The sequence below is a fragment of the Stenella coeruleoalba genome (assembly GCF_951394435.1).
Source record: "Stenella coeruleoalba genome assembly, chromosome: 13".
Taxonomy (NCBI): Eukaryota; Metazoa; Chordata; class Mammalia; order Artiodactyla; family Delphinidae; genus Stenella; species Stenella coeruleoalba.
The window spans coordinates 36,772,852-36,790,671 of NC_137159.1; the positions used below are offsets into that span (position 1 = coordinate 36,772,852).

At 36.4% G+C, this 17,820-nt stretch overlaps 1 long non-coding RNA gene across 1 annotated transcript in view; it reads left to right on the top strand.

Annotated features, from left to right (window-relative positions):
• Window positions 1–17,820, top strand: part of LOC307196372 — a 115,749-nt gene that overhangs the window by 15,934 nt on the left and 81,995 nt on the right. Inside the window, exon 3 of the long non-coding RNA XR_013831116.1 lies at window positions 7,907–7,977. This is a non-coding gene — a long non-coding RNA (uncharacterized lncRNA). The remainder of the gene's footprint in view (window positions 1–7,906; window positions 7,978–17,820) is intronic.

Sequence of the window (17,820 nt, forward strand, 5' to 3'; positions counted from 1 at the left end):
AGACTAGGGGAAGAAAAATGGAGGCTAATGTAATTAAGCCAAATTCTTACTGTTCTTTTTCAAAGTGTGGAGGCAATTTTACAAATGTCAGGAGTTGAACCAAAATGTGGCAGTATGTGTGTATTATTTTCAAGTATGGAGGTAACTATCAGAAGTACTAAAAACAATTTGATGTAGCTACCTTTAGGGCAGTGTTTTTCAAACTGTGAGACTGAAATCAAGTTAGTGGGTTACAATCTACATTAGAAGGGAGAAGATGAAGAAAAAGTATGATTAAGTAAAATTGGTGAAACTTTTATCAGATGTGTGTGTGTGTGTGTGTGTCTCTGTGTGTGTGTGTGTGTGTGTGTGTGTGTGTGTGTGTGTGTGTAAAATGTATTTCCTACTTGGGTCCTGGTCAAAAAAGTGCTCTAGGAAGTAGAACTAGGTTGTGGACAATAGTTGGGCTGTATTTTTCTCTTTTATTTTTCTGCTCATCTGTTTGAATTTTTAACTTATGCATGTATTATTTTTATCATAATAATTTAAAATATGTATCTGTTTTTTAATACCTTAAAAATACAAATTTATAAGCTTCCATACCATAATGTGGCATATTTCCTAACAAAAGCAAATATTAGGCAATTTTTCTAAAGAAACAAAATGACAAGCAATCTTACCATCACTTAGCAAGAAAGGAAAAATTAACAGTAAGTTTTAAAGATTACTCAAGGCTCAAGAGAGGGAAGGCTGGGGCAGGGCCAAGAATTTAAGACTTTAGGAGTCCAGGCAATGGATTAAGTAAGAAGAAGATAAAGCAAGAGAAATCAAACAGTTTAAATATCACTGTCACAATGTAAACCAATGCTAAGAATGATCTTGAATCAACAAATCATTTTACCTTATTGTCTCTGTGTGATGTTTCACCTATCAGTGAACACTATAATTGCTTGCATTTCTATGGTGACTTTCAAGTTAACTCGGTTTGCCCTTACAGCAAATATGAGACAATTCTTGAGTACCTTCTTGCCCAGATCCTCCCTTTTCTAAAAGCTTCTACTCCATTGGGGTGAGACCTCTGTGGCCACATGCACTTTGTGACCCTACTTTGACCAAGGAAAGACTACTGACCCAATTTGTACTGGTCAGACTTTCTCTCCTAGGAATTTAGAATTAGAACTCAGAAATGCTGGTCATTTTGTATTGGTCACTTGGGGGAAAAGGGTATCATTCTGGGGCAGCCATATTTGGCCCATAGATACACAGAAAAGAATTCATCTTCCTAAAAAGGAAAGAATAAAGCACAGAGGAAAGGCTATTAATTCATTAAGTCAACAAATACTTATGAAGAACCTAGTGTTCTAGGTACTATTCTAGGTACTAGGGATACAGCAGTGAATAAAACCGAGTCTGTGCCCTTGTGGGTATATATTCTTGGAAGAGGGAGGCAGATGATGAACAAATAAATATTTACGAAAATGTCAAGTAGTATATAAAAGGTTCTATGAAGAAAAATAAAGGGTAAGGGAAGAAAGTTTGACATTGGGGTCAGGGAAGACCTCTCTCAGGAAGTAATTGAGCAGAGACTTGAACCAGTTGGGGAAGCAAGCCAAAAATATATCTGGAGGAATTGCTTTCCAGGCTGCAGTTCTAGGACATGCAAAAACTTTGAGTTGGGAACATTCTTGGGACGTTCAGGAGACATAGTGGCAAGAAGACAGAAAAAAAAATCTACACCTAGATAAAGAAGAGATCTTAAAAACATCCAGAGAGAAAAGATAAATTGCCCAATTATTAAATAAATAGGTTAAAGATGGCCTCTGTATATTGGTTCCTATGTTGTTTACTTATTCACAACAGGCTAGGACCATTAGATCAAAACCCACCAGCACCAAAGTCAAATTTTTATACATCCAATTGTTTTAAGCGTAGCCCAAATAAGCAGATTTCTAGCCACTTAGATACTACCTATTTGACATATCCCACAAAACCGTACCCAAACTCTTCTAGCTATAGATAAGACTAACCTTGTAGCTATAAAAGACCCCAAACTGGGCTGCCCTTCAGAGATCTCTGACCCAGAGATTCACCACCTTACCACTGAGTGACATATCCTAGACATGTAGCCCCCTCTCTGATTCCTGTCTCCTTGGAAGTTCCATTGCCCTTTTCCTCTTCTGAGTGGTGGCCCCATGCTGCTGTCTCTGGAAAAATCTCTTGCTGTGAGTGACTTTTCCTTTCATGCAGTTCTGTCCAAGTGCCATCTAATAAGCATTATTATGCAATACTGCCATCTCATTGTTCTGTCTTTTCCTTGATCTCTAGAAATCCTTGAACTCACCACACCAATAGAATACAATTAGATTGAAATTGACTTTTCAGTTGTAACAATATAAGTCAGAAGACAACGGCATAATATATTCCAAGTAACAAGAGCAAATAAATGTCAGCCTAAAATTTTATACCCAGCTAAACTATAACTTGAGAGACCAAAAATTGAGACTCCCTACTAAAGGATATAGTTCATAATTAAATAAATCATACCACAAGGAAGGAATGAGAGACCCTTCTCAAAAGAAAAGAATAGCAGAGGGCAATGGGAGCAGGTAAATATATGGGGAATATCTAAACGGGTATTATTCATATAAAACAATGATAATAATAATGACTCATCAGGGAGTACAAAAATAAGATGAAGCCAAAATACTAATGGTAATAACATGAACAATGGGGTAGAGTGAACACAGGAAAACTATTCCAGGCCCTTGTTTTATTCATGATCAAGGTAGATATATTTAGCAATTCCAGACTCTAAATGTTTATATTAAGGATATAACTAAAGAATATATGTAGAATGTACTATTTCAAAATACAATAGTGAGGTAACTAAATTTTATTTAATGCGGTAGATAGCAGCAAGAGAAAAGAACAGATTTTTTAAAGTAAAAAGATGTTTTTTAATTTTTAAAGAGAAAAGTATGAGATAAAATGATAAGAAATAAATCCAAATATATCAGTAAATGGACCCAACTCACCAATTGAAAAATAGACATTATCAGGTAAGAAAAAAAAAACATACAAAAATATACCTGAATTGAATTTACAGGAACTATAATATGAGAACATAGAAATACTTAAGTAAAAGAAGAAGTTCTGCAATAAGAGAAAAAAAAGTTAAAGGATTGGAAGGAAATGAATAAAACCATCATTATTTTCAGGTGATATGATTTTCTACATAGAAAAATCCAAGGGTCTGCTGACAAATCATTAGACTTAAAGAATTTGTCAAAATGTCTGATACAAGATTTATATACAAAATTTAAATGCATTTTATATGCAATTAGGAAAATAATATTTTAAGAAATAATTTTTATGATAGCAAGAAAAAAGTATAACATCCTTTGGATATTAGGCAAGGCCTTACAGAGAAAATTATAAAACTTTAATGAAAACAGACATATAGGGACTTCCCTGGCTGTCCAGTGGTTAAAACTTCGCCCTCCAATGTAGGGGGTGCAGGTTTGATCCCTGGTTGGGGAGCTGGGATCCCACATGCCTCGTGGCCAAAAAACCAAAATATAAAAGTAACAGGGCTTCCCTGGTGGTGCAGTGATTGAGAGTCTGCCTGCTGATGCAGGGGACACGGGTTCGTGCCCTGGTCCGGGAAGATCCCACATGCCGCGGAGTGGCTAGGCCCGTGAGCCATGGCTGCTGAACCCGCGCATCCAGAGCCTGTGCTCCACAACGGGAGAGGCCACAACAGTGAGAGGCCCGCGTACCCCCCCAAAGAAAAAAGAAATAGAAGTAACAAATTCAATAAAGACATTAAAAATGGTCCACATCAAAAGAAAAAATATCTTTAAAAAAATATATATTGAGAAATATAATCACAGTGTTGGCTAGAAAGACAATATTATAAAGAAGACACATCTTTCAAAATTGATCTATCCAAATTAATTTCGATTGAAATCTTAGATGGATTTCTTTAACTTGCCAAGCTTGACAGAATTTATATGGAAAATCCAAGACTCAAAAATAGCCAAGATACTACTCAAGAACTGGGGAAGATTTGCTGTATCACATATCAAGACTTCTTATAAATATATATTAAGTAAAACATATTGACAATGGCCCAGCAATAAAAAATTGACCAGTGGAAACAGAATAGAGTCAAAAAACTGATCCATACATATACAGTAACTTGATTTATGCCAGATGGGTATTATAGATGACCGAAAAAGGATGAACTTCAATAAATGGCACTAGCCTTTGAACTGCTTACCTTCAATTTTCTTGTTAAATGAGATCATAAATGTCTACATTGTTTAAACTACTGTTAGATTTTTCTGTTACTTGCAGCCCAAAGAATTCCTGATACAGACCCTAGTATCCCTTGGCCAAGGACATGTGAATAAAATGGTCCAATCAAAGTGGATCCTGGGACTTGTTAAGGAACAACAGGGAAGAGACAATGCCTATTCTATAAATTTGAATCTGAGTGAATATGTGCCTGAAGTTTCTGGGGACTACCACATGGAACCTGAGAGTGAAGACAACGCAGGGGAAGACAGAGTGAAGGATGCAGAGTAACTAAATCTTGGTGACAGAGTTTGAACCTTTAAAATGAGACCCTCCTTCTCCTGTCTACACATGGACTTTTCAATTATGTAAGCCAATAAATTCCTTTTTATTTATTTAAGCCATTTTAAGTTGAATTGCCTGTTTTATGCAATTGAAATGATCTGACTAGAAATGGTAAACTCAGCTCACTTTCTCAAAGAGTTTATCATAGAAACCATGAACATTCTACTGAATTTTTTAAATGTTGCTGGCTGAAGATGGATGTGACTAATAAAGCCAGTGTACAACCAATATATAGATGAGACCACAAGAGCAGCAACTGGTTTGATTGAACATTTGGGTCATGCTAATATTTATATCTTTTGAAAATTCTAAGAAAAACAAAAAGACTCTTTCACCATGTTTTATTCAATAAAACCGAAGCTGAGGGGTTGAGAAGGAGCAATCATATAAGGTCAGGAGGGCTTAATTTTGTTAGCCAAGTAGTAAGCATGCATGGGATTGTAGAAAATAAATTCTTGCCTCATTCTCTAGATTTATGGAAAAATTTTTTTACAAATACACAGTGTAAACTGCTTTTAAAATTCTGGTATTTTGTTAACTAGGGAGTCTTGCTAGGATGGCTAACAAAGCAGAGACTGAAGAAAGTCTGAAAGTCATGAGACACAAGAGACCACATTTGCATTTTTAGAAGATTTTTCAAAATAAAAGAGATCTAAAAGTCAGATAAATACGAAATGGATTCATGACAAAGAAAGTGATCTACAGAAGTAGTTCTCAAAATTAATTTTAGCATTGGAACTTTTTTGCAAATGAAATTTTAGAGAGAATTACAATATGTAAATTAGACAAATGTATTTGTTAGTATAGATTTGTTTTTTAATTTAACTATATAACATTTGCTTATTAAGGAGTAGAGGAAGGATGCTACTTTGTTGAACACACTAAGATTTTAAAATCAAGCATTATGGCATGCGGGATCTTTTTTTAGTTGCAGCATGTGGGATCTTCCTACAACTAAAAGGTCCCAACTAAGACCCAGTGCAGCTAAATAAATAAATAAATAAATTTAAAGAAGAGTTATGGATGACAGTTCCTGTCTTTTATTATCATTGGCATTTAATTAATTTATTTATTTTAGCTATACAGGAGTAAGATAAATATTTGCAAATAGTAATTTCAGGGTACTTTTAAATTAAGCTGACTCAGAAGCCTGAGAAAGGAGTAGTAGATTTTCAAAAATTTTATTTCAAGGTTAAACCATTAAGCATATCTATTAGTAGAACTAATTATCTTAAATATAAAGGTTAGAGAAGAAGGAACTAAAAGTTACAAGGATTGCTTAAAATACTTATAATAGGATACAGTATTATGACACCACACTTACTTGTTAGTCTGTTGTTTTTGTTGCATAATCGGCTGCAATATAATTTTGCCTCAACAGAGAATTTGCCAAATTGATGCATCTGAACATTTAATTGGTTTTTAACTGAGCATGATGCATGTGTGTTGTGGATTTGTGCTCATTTGTACAATTTTATGTCGGTAAATGTGCTGACATGTCTTAATTTCTAAAAATTAAAAAAAGAGAAAACGCAGGACCATAATTTTCAATTTAATCTTCATTTATGAGACATTCAAGTGAGCATGCAAACATTATGATGAAGAAATCACAAGGACTGTTCACAGATATTTCGGTTCTCTTCCTGGATATGGGTAGGATTGCTCTTCCTGGCCCACTTTGGAGTTGGCTGTGGCCATGTGCCTTGCTTTGGCAGGTGAAATGTGAGCACCAGTAATACATATCAGTTCTGGGCAGATGTTTTAAGTGCCCCTACACAGTTCTCCATGTTTCCTTACCTCTGCCACAGTTATCAAAGAAGCACACTAATGAGGAATCTCCATCAGCCTGGATTCCTGAGTGATGATGAACAGAATCCCCTGCTAACCTGCACTGAATATGTGTACAAACTATGGATAAACCGAAGCAGCCAGTTAGCAGAAAGGGGAGAGGGGACAGACTTGCAGAGAGTATCTGAGATACCATGAGAGAATGATGAGAGAGAGCGGCCAATCCCTAGAATTTCTTTGGTTCCAGGTGCTTTCCAGGTCCCATGGGTTCTAACACTAAAAACCCCACATTGTCCTATGGAGCTTGAACAGGACTCCTGATACTTGAACAACAACAAGCTAAATAAAACATGTATTTCCACTTAACAAGGTGTCCCCAAAATGCATATGCTAAATCAAAAGTTACAGGCATTTTAATATATAATGCCAAATGTCACACACTAGCAAGGAAGAGTGTGCCCCTTTCACAATACAGTAGTCTTCATAATACTGGGTGTGCACTTTACAAAACAAAACAAAGTGGGGGAAAAAGCTTTGCTAATAGGCAAAAAAAAAGTTAAATCTATTAATCAGCATTTCTTAATTAGTGAGGCTGACTGTTTTTCAAATGTTTTTAAGTCATTCCTTTTGTAATTAAAAAAATTAATTTCTCTTGCCAATTCATTTATTAGAATCTTAAAGGTTTCTTATGGGTATATACGTGCTTTCCATACTGCAATACTTATCACATATATTTGCCCAGGTTGGTTTAGCTTTCAGATTTTTATTATGTTGGTGGTTTATGTCAATTTTTAACCTTTGTGTAGTCAAACATATATTTTCCTTTATCGAGTGACATATTGCCCAGTACTTTGTTAGCATCTCCTATGACTGTTTATTGTATAAAATTATTATTCTAACCACTTTTGTGTGCTTTGTAGATTGACATCTTTTATATATAACTATTAATATCATTTCCCGTATTTTTCCTTTTAAAGATCAAACTGATTGATTTGCAAACCCCAACTCTTTTTTCGACTTTCTTTAATAAAATATGTAATTGTTCCACTGCATATACTAGCAATCATACCTCCTCTGCCCTCACACAAAGATGGTTCAAATTTTAATCTTATGTTATTTATTAAGCTGCTGAAAATGATTTTACTGACCACCAAAGAAATATACCTATCTTTACCCCTGAACTTCCATATCTAATGTGTGTGTGTGTGTGTGTGTGTGTGTGTGTGTGTTTCTGAAGTCCTTTGATATCCTCGATTTTACACTTTTATTTTGAACTTTAGGCCAATGGGCCTTCAGTTTTAATTCATTTTCAGCAATTGTTCCACTTTGTATAATATAACAGTTAAAAATAGTTTAAGGTTACTGTCAAATCAAACATTTGGAAACAACAGTAGACAGCATTCTGCTTCCTGAGGGCTGTTGTGACCTAATCCTAACATGACTTTTTGTCCAGATAGTTCACTATGGTTCACTCTCTTTCCTGTTGACCCTACAGTTGTTGCCAGGACACAAACCTGATCTAACTCTGCTGCTTAAGAAGATTCCATGGCTCCCAGTCACCTACAGGTAAAATCAAAACTCCTTAGAACAGAAATCTTTTTTTTTTACCATCTGGCCCCCCTAAATTTTTACCTTCATTTGCACACCTCTTAAAATGAGCACAGGAGCTGCAGCCACACAGAGGTGCTTGTCAGTCTCAACAAATTATTTCCCACATCAGTGCTTTTGCGCTTGTTGTCCCATTTAGAATGTCCTGCACTTCTCTCCCCGCTTCCCAACCCCAATTCTTAGTATCCTTCAAATGCCAACTCAAACTTCACTTCTGCAGTGACAGCTCCAAGTTCAGACTGTCTGGCAGTCAGTCACCTCCTCCTCTAGGGACTAGACAGTCATATTCAAGTGGGGGAAAGAGACATAGAAAGAAATAATCAAACACATGGTCAAAAAGACCATGAACTCTTTAAGGACAAAGACCTCATCATTTACTCACCTCTGTGTCCCCTGCACCTACCAGTCAAATAAGTGTTGAATTGAATTTAACTGAATCATGCGGAATGAGTTTAATAATTGTATTTCACTTTTAAGAATATCAACTATGTGGATTTTCTAGTTATAGTTTCATAATTTGACCTTAAAAAATAAACTACAAAATGGTTGCTAAAATTTTACAAATGTTTGTATTATCAGTTAAATTTATTTATTGCATTTTAAAAAATTATGTAGTGTTGTTTTTTACTTTAATGGGGTCTGTATAATTCATAGAATCTATGTTAATGTCTCAGGGTAATTTGAAAGCATGTAACGCATAGAAATAATATTGGAATGGATAGCTGAGATACAAATATTAAAGTATAGGAATGTGCCAAAAAGAAACTCCTGCCTGAAAAGAACACTTGTTTCTTGCAGAGGGCAAAACCCTGACATCTTTAATAAGGTATTGCAAAATCTGCTCACTCACCCACCCTACCCATGGAAGGCAAAGTCAACATTCAGACTGAGCTTAGTTTAGAAACTTTGGAACCATGTGTTTAAAGAATGAGAGAAGTTTGTCAAGACTTTCTGCCAAAGCACATCACAAATTTAACATGTGCTTACTGCCTGCTCTTAAAACCTAGTTTCCATGAGCCAACCAGCTGCTGGCATTTGGGATACCTTCTAACTAGTTATGTCTCAAACCCAGCCACATCTTCATTTCCCAAAGGAAGCTCCAGAAACTTTCTGCTGTCTCCTCTGTCTCTCATATGACTTGTTAACTCTGTTTTATAAAATTCCTCAATTTTAACCTTAGAGCCATGATATTAAATTTATAAACATGAAAATACAGATATTAAAATGTTGGTAATGAAGTTAATCACCTTCCTGATAAACCTGCTCATCCTGTATACTCTTATGATGCAACCATCTTTGCAAACATCCACCTGAAAAAAGTTAAAGTCATAACAATAACAGCTAACACTTATTGAGTGCTCTTAATGGCCTAGGTGTTATGCTTTTTTATCTCCTTTAATTCTCACAGGAGTGAGATGACTTGAACATATGTTCCTGACCCCCTGCCCCTTTCTTCCTTTCCTCCCCCTAATTCCTTACTGGAGCAGCAAACCCTTGTTGATAATGTGTGTTTCTGAGGATGTCCATAGGAGAGGGTATATACTGGACATATGAGGTCTGTAACTGTGGAAAGCCAACTCTCTTTGGGAAAAATAGTGCTGCACAAGTGGATGGAATCATTCTCCTTCCTAGTGTCTGAGTAAAGTGTTTCTCTCCCTTGTATTTGGAGAGCCTGCGAATAAAGTATAGAATACTAGAGTAGTGGTTCTCAAAAGGTTGTCCCTGGACTTGTAGTAATGACATCATCTGGGAACTTATTAGCACTTGTTAGAAATGCAAATTCTCCGGCCTCACTACAGGCCTATGAGACCCAAGAAGCTGTGTTTTGTTTGTTTGTTTGTTTGTTTTGCGGTACACGGGCCTCTCACTGCTGTGGCCTCTCCCGTTGCGGAGCACAGGCTCCGGATGCGCAGGCTCAGTGGCCATGGCTCACGGGCCCAGCCGCTCCGCGGCATGTGGGATCTTCCCGGACCGGGGCACGAACCCGTGTCCCCTGCATCGGCAGGCGGACTCTCAACCACTGCGCCACCAGGGAAGCCCAGAAGCTGTGTTTTAATAAGACCTCCAGGAGATTGTGATACATGTCTAAGTTTGAGAACAGGACTATAAGAGCAGACGGCTTAATATCCTCCATCTGCTGGAAACAGCCAGCTGACCTGTAAAGGTGCTGAGGAACTCCTATCCATTATAGGGCATAGGAAATCACAATGCATTTAATAAACTCAGTAATTTGAGGGAGATTTACCCAGACCAACCAGAGGGGGTGACTCCTCGAAGACAGAAGATAACTTTAATGTTAGTAGCAGTCCTGTTAGCTCCCTTAGTAGGAATCAAGGCTTAGAGAGGTTAAATAACTGTTCAAGGTCACACCACTAGTGAGTAACAGAACCAAGATTTGAACCCAGGTCCCCTCCTTACCTTCCGTATATAAATTCCAATTCTGTCTATCTCAACTGTTTCTGTAGGATTCATACTTTTTTAAACTTTGTTTTAAATCGTGATATAACATGCATACAATATGGCTCTCTTCCCTCTTGTGGTAACTACTATCTTGGCTTGTTATTTTTTCTTTATTAAACGTCTTTCTTTATTAAGCGTCCATAAGCATTCTTAAACAACATAGTTTGGTTTTTTCCTGTCTTGAACTTCTTATAAAAAGAATCATACTGTTTATATCCTTATGTGTCCTGCTTATTTTGCTCAACAGCATGTTTGGGGCATTCAACCATGTTGTCTTATGTAGCCATAGTTTATTTTCATTGCTATATAGTGTTTCATTGGGTGAATAATATTTTATTCATCCTGGAATCCATCATTTCTTCATTCCCACTGTCACTCTACTTCAGACATTCATTAAATGATTCCTTATTATTTAAGTTATCCCAGTGGACCTTAACTATTCTTATTTCCAGGCTTTCCCCAACTGCTGCCAAAGGATTCTTCTAAAAGTCAGCATTGATCATGTACCTCCTGTTACAAGAAGTTGTAGGAGGGGAGGAAGAAGAAAGGCTGGGAGGCAGGCAGCAACACTTTTTTGGTTTTTATTCTAAGGTCAATGCAAAGCCCTATCTGGCTAATAGTTTTGACTTTTTTTTTTTTTTTTTTTTTGGCCACACCGTGTGGCATGTGGGATCTTAGTTCCCTGACAGGGTATTGAACCTGTGCCCCCTGCAGTGGAAGCACAGAGTCCTAATCACTGGACCGCCAGGGAATTCCCTAAATTTCTGTTGTTATATATATATAAAAGCAATGGACATTTATTCCTCACATCTCTGAAGGCCACAAGCCCCAAATCAAGGTGTTTTCAGGGCCATGCTCCTTCTCTCTAAAGACTCTAGGGGATAATCCTTCCTTGCTTCTTCCAGCTTCTGGTGGCCCAGGTGTTCTTTGGCTTGTGGCAGCCTAACTCCAACCTCTGCCCCTGTCTTCACATGGCCTTTTCCTCTGTGTCTTTCTTCTCTTCTGTCTCTTGTACGGACAGTGTCATTGGATTTAGTGCCTACCCTAATTGAGGATGATCTCATCTCAAGATCCTTAATTATATCTGCAAATATCCTTTTTTCCAAATAAGGTCACATTCACAGGTTCCAGGTGGACATATATTTTTGGGAGACACTATTCAACCCACACAATGTCACATTTTTCTTTATCTAGTTACCTAATAATAGACACTTGAATTCTTTATTTGTTTCTTTCTTTCTTTTGGCTATTATGAATAAAACTGCTATGAATATTCCTATACAAGGCTTTTTGTGGATACATTTTCTGCTTCACAGTTTTGAATTCCAATTCTAATTATCTTAATATAAGATGTGATTAATTTTAAGTGGTAATTACCCATAGTGACATTTTTAATTCTGGCAGGAACTTTTGTAAGAATTGATCAGCATCTATATACCTGATCTAAATATGTTGTATAAGTGAAAACATAATACTGCCAAGAGACAAGATATGGAATTCTAATAAGTATATTTATTTTTGTTTCTCAAGATACTATCAAGAAACAAACAAGTTTCAAATCAGGAAACATTGACTTTAACTCCTTAAAATAACAGAAATACCTGATTAAAGTTAACCCCTTAAAATAACAGCAATACTTGGTTAAAGTAAAAAACAAAAACACAGCTTGACTCCATTCTGTCAGTTCTTTGTTTTGTTATGATACTTTGCATTCCCGTGCTTAAAGCCATCACCATGGCTAAATTTGATACATTTATCTCATTATGGGGCTGACTAACATGGACCATTCCACTGGAATGGATTTAAATGCAGTTCCTTAACAAACAAAGCCATCCATCTGGGATATTCTACCCTTAGATTCTGGTAGGTCCATCGTTAATAGAACTACTGGGATGTGGTTTGGAGGCTTTCTCCCGTGTGTCTGGCTTCTAGTCTACAATGAAAGCGTCTTAGAGGAGAGGAGCTCTGTCTTCTTCACCTGTGTATCCTCCAACTCCAGGCCCATCTCAGTGCTTTCTTAGCCTTATAAGTGTTTCCTGACTAAATAGTGCTCGTGAATAAAAAATAAGAAGGAAGATGCTGATAACTGTACTCTTCATAGTAGAGTAATTCCAATAATACAGAGCAGTTCTTGTTGATGAAATTTCTTAGAAATTGTTTTAATAAATGATTCCTTTTTAATCTATTGGAAAGCCTCCCAGATTATTACTTACACTGGTAGTTTCTTATTGACTATTTGCTTCATTTATTCAACAATACTGGGAACTGGTGATTGGCTACAGTATTCATTTATAAGAGCAATTTAAAATACTACTCAGAAACAAACAAACAAACAAAAAACACTACTCAGGCCCTGATGAAACTTGACAAGTGTAACAGAGAAAAGTATAGAGTTCTTGTTATACTTTTTAGACAACTTAAAAATGGTCCTGTAAAATGGTTTGCAGTTTTAAAGATAGGAACAAACTTATGTAATGTGCTCTGTCATTACCACCCCAGTCTTTTGCAATGTGTGTAAATCAAAAAGCTTACTTAAGTTTTTTGAAAAGTGTAGATACAGTGCCACTATTTTGGAGTATAATTACTTTGAAACTTTTGGGTGGATAAACTTGGAATTTTCACTAATCATAATTTTTCATTTTTACTTTATTCTGTCCCTTTAATTTTAATTTTAATAGACCTTTCTCTGAAATCAGAGAAACAAATATACTCTATTGAAATCATGACTTCTTCATTTTGACAGTTATCCACAGGATGAGGTTTAACAGAAGAGACAGTGAAGACTATGACAACATAGTCAAACGTGAGATGGTGTAACTTATGATACATATTTTTAAAAGATATGTAGATGCTACTTTCAAAACCACAATTTCAAAATCAAATTAGGCATTTTGAGGGCATTTCATATGTAGCGTTTTTTACCAGATTGTATTATTATCCAGACTTTTAAACCTTCTCTACTTGTTTGGGAATATTTTCAACTACAAATAACAGACTAATAGATCTTAAGCAAGAGGGGCTTATTTGTCTAACATAACAAGAAATCCAGAATAGGTGCTTGCTGACATTTTTAGCAGCTTAATGTAGGGGGTTCAGGTTGGTAGCTCTGTGATTCCTTTTGCCTTCTCTTCATAGTCACAAGATGGATGCAAAAGCTCCAAGCATCAGAACCATTTTCAAAGGCAGGAAGCAGGGGACACTACTAGAACTTTCTACTTGCCTCTTTTTTTTAACTAGAAAAGACATATCTTTCTCAAATCATCTATCCAATAGTTTTCTCCTTGCATTTCATTGACCATAATGGTGTCACAAGATTATCTCTAGCTGTAAAGGGAGCTCAGGAAATGACTGTCTGCCTCACCTCTGTAATGAGAGGGAGGCAAGGGAGAAGGGGTTAGGAATGACTTTTCGGTAGCAGTCACATCTTGCATATAGTATGTTCGGTAATGAATTAACAAGTGATCCACAATGTTCAACAGAACTAAAGTTCAGCTATACACCCATTATCTCTCCTACTAAATTTACATTTTCTTTTCCTCATTTGTTCAGAAACATTAGGAGAAGTTGTACTGTTTATCAGCAAACATTTGTTAAGCATGCGGAATACACTAGTACTTGCTCTGTGACTGGGTAGAGAATTAAGAATGGCTAATTCCAAGACTTTCATCCATTTACTCAGGAAGTATTTATTGAGTGCCTACTACCTGCTAGACATTATTTTGGAGTTTTGCGATATATCTGTGAACAAAACAAAAAGTTCTGTCCTTGAGGAAGCTTACATACTAACAAAGCATATTGATATTTTAATTGGATTTTAAGAAGTGAATTGGATTTTCATAAATATGCACAACTGGGAAATGCATTTCATTCAGAGGGAACAACATGAGCAAAGACATGGAAATGTGAATATGTGTGTTCTATTTGGGGAGCATCAGATAGCTCCATGAAGCATAGAATACATGGTGAGGGCTGAAAAGGCAGGTTACTGTCAGGTTGTGATGGTATGTCCAGGACAAGGTGACCTTTGCCAGATCCAAACTAGCATTTCTCACAGTTAGTACCAAAGCTTACTGTCTTCACTTAGAGGTTCTACAGACACCTTGAACTATTGTGTCCCAAATGGTCTCATTATATTCCTCCTGAAACCTGCTCTTATTCCTATATTTTCTGACTTGATTCAGACCCTCACCATTTCTCACCTGGGCTATTGCCATTATCTCCTACCTTAATCTTCCTTTCCACCCTTCTAATTCATCTTTTCAACTACTTTAGAAATGATTTTTCCAAACTTTATATAACCCAGAGTTCATATTAAAGCCACAGATTAGGAAATAGCTGTCATTTTGGTGAAGAGGGAGACTGAGGAGGGGGTTTGTTACATCTGTATTAGTTTTCTACTGTATAACAAATTACCACAAATTTTGAGGCTTAAGACAATCCACATTTGTTGTTTCACTGTATCAGAAGTCTGGCACAGTTTAGCTGGGTCTTCTACTTAGGGTCTTACAAGACTACAGAGTGTTGGCGGGGCTGTGTTCTCAACTGAAGGCTTGACTGGGGAAGTATCTACTTTCAAACTTGCTCAAGTTGTGGGCAGAATGCATTTGTTTGTAGTTAAACAGCTCAAAGTCCCACTTTGTTCTGGCTGTTGGCTGAAGCCTGTCCTCAGCTCCTAGAGACCACCCACAGTTCCTTGCCATGTGGACTTTCCCTATCATGGCTACTTATTTCATCAAACCAGCAAGGAGAGTCTCTAGAGTGAGTCATTGCTAGCAATACAGAACAGTGTGATCATGGGAGTGACAGTCTTTGCTATATTATATTTATTATAAGCAAGTTACAGGTCCTGCTCACACTCACTGGGCCATGAACACCAGAGATGTGAACACCAAGAGGTAAAGATCCCACATGCCATAGAGCAACTGAGCCCATGCGCCACAACTACTGAGCCCACATGCCACAACTACTGAAGCCCGCACGTCTAGAGCCTGTGCTCCACAACAAGAGAAGCCACCGCAATGAGAAGCCCACGCACTGCAACGAGGAGTGACCCCCACTTGCCACAACTAGAGAAAGCCCTCGCACAGCAACAAAGACCCAACACAGCCAAAAATAAATAAATAAATGAATAAATAAATTTATTTAAAATAAAAAGTACCCAGAAAAATAATTTTAAACATACAGGAAAATAAAGAGATGGGGTTACAGCAGATGGTAAATGCTGGCAAATTATTTAACTCACTACCCAAAGTTACTTAAGCAAAGAACCAAATTTTTCAACTTTTAGTTTATTCTAATTTTATATTGCTCAACAACATATTATGAAAAGATGATACTTTTCTGGTTTACACTATACCAATTCTGCCAGAAAGATATACCATACTATTTTTAAAAGCAAAAATTTGTAAATTTATTGCAGGCAATAAATCTGATGACCAAATTGATTATTTTTTTCTGTATTAAATCAGAAACTCTTTTTCCTTGTATGTTTGAAATTCATAGGTCACACACAGCTTTGTCTGCTCTCAGGGCTGGTGTCTCTGCTAAGGAATGAATGTCAGAGTGAAAATGTTAGAATCTCATGAGACATAATTCCATATAGAAGCTTAGTGATAAGTTTCTAATGACAATAATAAACATCAATAAGTTTTAAAATTTATTTTATTGAAGTATAGTTGATTTACAATGTTGTGTTAATTTCTACTATACAGCAGTGATTCCGTTATATATATGTATGTATATATATATATATATATATATATATATATATATATATATATATATACACACATATATATGTTCTTTTTCATATTCTTTTCCATTATGGCTTATCACAGGATATTGAATATAGTTCCCGCATGCTATACAGTGGAGCCTTGTTTATCCATTCTCTATATAATAGTTTGCATCTCTAATCCCAAACTCCCAGTCCATCCCTCCCCCATCCCCCATCCCCCATCCCCCTTGGCAACCACAAATCTGTTCTCTGTGTCTGTGTGTCTGTTTCTGTTTTTTAGATAGGTTCATTTGTGTCATATTTTAGATTCCACATATAAGTGATATCATATGGTATTTGTCTTTCTCTTTCTGACTTACTTCCCTTAGTATGATAATCTCTAGGTCCATCCATGTTGTTGCAAATGGCATTATTCCATTCTTTTTTACGACTGAGTAGTATTCCATTGTAAATATGTACCATATCTTCTTTATCCATTCATCTGTTAATGGACATTTACGTTGCTTCCACGTTTTGGCTATTGTAAATAGTGCTGCAGTGAACATTGGGGTGCATGTGTCTTTTCAAATTATAGTTTTCTCTGGATATATGTGCAGGAGTGGCATTGCTGGATTATATGCCAACTCTATTTTTATTTTTTTGAGGAAACTCCATACTGTTTTCCATAGTGGCTGCACCAATTTACGTTCCTACCAACAGCAAACATCAATAATTTTAAAAGTAAATGCTGGTGGGCAGGCACCATCTCTTCTGACCATTCTTCTCAAGTGTCTGTGTTACTCCCTGTATAGATAGCTTTCAAGGTATGGGCCTTTGAAATGTCAGGGTCTCTAGAAATGCTATAAAGCATCTAACTACAGAGAGAAAACCTTGAGCTTTTTGTGTTATGACTATGTGAAAGGTTTCACCTTCCTGAACAGATATAAGTATGAAATCTGGTGTTTCATTTGGTTAGAGTTTGGGTAAAATGCTCTATGCTCAGAACAATGTCCTAAGCTACTTCCAATAATTGGTTAAGAATGTCCTAAAGAAATCTAAGAATTAGAATTTTTCAGAACTCTTGTTCCTTCTCTTTTAGGTGCAAGAAACAATACATTTCCTTGTTTTTTTAAGCTGTATAGGCTAACGATAATATAGAGAATTTTCTGATATACATTTGCAGGACTAGGTATAATGCAGCAAAATTCTTAAGTGAGAAGTTGTGTATACTGTACATTTAAAAAAAATCATCCTTTGTAGGAAATGTTCCTCTAAGAAACTCAGTCCAATACTTTCCACAATTCTTTACCTTCAGGCAGAGCTAAAGTTCAGCAAGGCAGTTCTTTGGGACATTAACTTAGGACATCTATAAACCTCATTGTGAGACTAAAATATCACTGAAAATATTATTATATGGAGAAAAATGTGTAAATGGTGTTTGATATTCATGGGTTAAAAGAAATATTTGGGTAAACTACTTGGGGCTGATGGGTGGATCCTCCTTCCCAAAGGGCATGCTGAGAACACTAAACCATCTTTAACGGTGATGATAGGATATGCAAGTTTGAGATTAAAATTGAATTGTTCAGAACAATAGAGGAGAGGCAGTGTACTTGTTCCTTGTT